Source organism: Olea europaea, chromosome 12 (assembly GCF_002742605.1).
Source record: "Olea europaea var. sylvestris chromosome 12, O_europaea_v1, whole genome shotgun sequence".
Lineage (NCBI taxonomy): Eukaryota > Viridiplantae > Streptophyta > Magnoliopsida > Lamiales > Oleaceae > Olea > Olea europaea.
Genome location: NC_036248.1, coordinates 18,814,017 through 18,816,432, shown reverse-complemented (window position 1 = coordinate 18,816,432; position 2,416 = coordinate 18,814,017).

Below are 2,416 nucleotides of genomic sequence, written 5' to 3'. Positions count from 1 at the left end.
CAAGCATGACCCCACAAGTTTGAATGTACATATTTCAGCATGCATTTAGTTTTATGAACACTCGTGGAAAAAAAAGGTTCTATGATGCTTACAAAACACACAATGATTGTAAAAAGATAAATCAAACACACAATCAATAACAAAAGCACATTTTGTCATTAAAAAGTTTAAGCCCCTTAATACCCACATGTGTTAGTATATTGTGCCATTTATGTATGTGATTAGCCTTTACAGAAGAGATAGATAAATCTAAACCTCTTATTACTGTTCTAGTAGTGATATAAATATCATTTCTCTTGGTTCTCTTGATGAAAACAAGTGCACCCTTAACCAATTTTAAAAATCAATTTCTAATTTTACCAAGGAAGTTAGATTTATTAAGTCTTCCTACTAAAATTAAATTCCTAAACAAATGAAGAATATATCTAACACTTTAAAAATATACACAAAATCAGTATCAAACTTTAAGTTAATATCACCAATTCCAACAACGATATAAGTGGAATTGTCACACAGTAGAACATGCACATCATTTGATTCATGCAAGTTTTCAAACCAATCTTTTTGTGATGTTACATGAAACAAAAAGATGCACCAGAATCAAGTATCCACTCATGCAAACGAGGATTGACAATTAGATTCAATTCAACAAGATAAGCAACGGAGTTTGTAATCATATACACTTCACCATCATCAATATTGGAAGCAAAAAACAACACCTTTACTTCATCTCTTTATTTACCTTTTAGCCTACCCTTCTCTTTATAGCCGTCTTTTATAAAATGTCGTGTGTTCCCACAGCTAGAGCATTTTTTAACCTTGGTCATAGATTTTGATCTATACCTATCCTTACTTTTCTTTTTACATCCATTACTACTCGACTCACTACCACTATGGAAACAATAATGATTGTTTTACCTAAACTAAGTTCTGTCCCTCACTATGTGAATCTCATTGCCTTTCTTATCATTTTTTTTTGCTTTAATCTCCATCTTCTTATTTCTAAGTGAGTTAATAACAATTTTAGGTGTCAAAATGTTTTTATTGTACTTAATCACATTCTTGACTTCCTTATAAAAATCAGGTATAGAGTTAAGGAAGATTATAGCTTTGTAGGTTTCAGACAATGTTTTTTCACATTTAACAATATCTTAAACAACTTTTTTAAATACGTCTAAATTGTTATCAAGATCCTTTGAATGATCCATTTTAAAACTGAGAAAATGCTCAAGTAAGCAAGCATGTTTGGAGTAGATTTGAACAAATACAACTTCTCCAATTTTTTTCTAAAGTCCTTTAATGGTTTTCAATTTGCCCACTTTTCTCAGAATAGCTTTAGACAAGTGTAAAATGATTGAAGTGTAAACAAGCTCATTGACTTCTTCTTCTTATTCTTTAGAAACATCAGCAAAAAAATTGCTTTCAATGACTTTTTAAACTTTTTATAGAATCAAAATACCTCTAATCTTTTGTTACTATATTGAAAAATCACATTTTCTGTTAAAATTCCAAAATAAAAATTATAAGTTGTCATTTTACGAATCAATCAAAAAATTTACAGAATCACAATTAAACCACACAAAATTGTCATAGGATCATAGACACCTTTTTAGATCTTTGAGTTTCATAAGATTCGCAATCGTAGACCAAGAAAATGTTCAAATGGATAAGGTCTAGGTATTCTAAAAGAATTAACAATGCAACAAAAATATATGTTAATTAAAAAACAATTTCACACACAGTATATCATAGAGATAATAAGCAAATCTTATCAAAATAAATACTTCAATCACGTGAGAGCAAGTAATTTCTAATTTTTAGTACACATAATGGTTATACCACAAGGTAACTCCAATTCTATTGTCACCCCCACACAACGATACATTAGTGTTGAATTGTAATCGGGATAAGCCAATTTATCATTGCGGACCACATCTGAAAATCTGTAAAATCGAGAGATGCGAATATGCTACTTTATGGCCACCACTATTTACCCTAAAGTTTCAGCAAATATACCAACGCGATTGACTAATAATCGCATGCCGAGCATCTAGGGATAAAACTGTCCAAAATTTTGTATATAACCTAAAACACGAAATTAATGATATTAGTACGTTTAGAAGAATAATATGAGCAACCTGTCTGAAGAGAGCTCTTCCAGAATCACCGTCACACGCCTTCATACTCCGCCTAAGAAGGTGCGTCCCTACTCCATTTCTCCAGCTGATGTCTGGTTTGCCAGGAATTGATAGTTGTAGGTTCGACTCCTTCGAAAAAATCATACAAACTGAGCCTTTTTGGTTGAAAAATCACTAATCAAGCTTTGATACCAGATGTGAAGCGAAAGACTAGATCACCAATGCTTTTTTCCGAGCTCAATACATCTAATTAACCAATACCTCAACAAAAAAAAAAA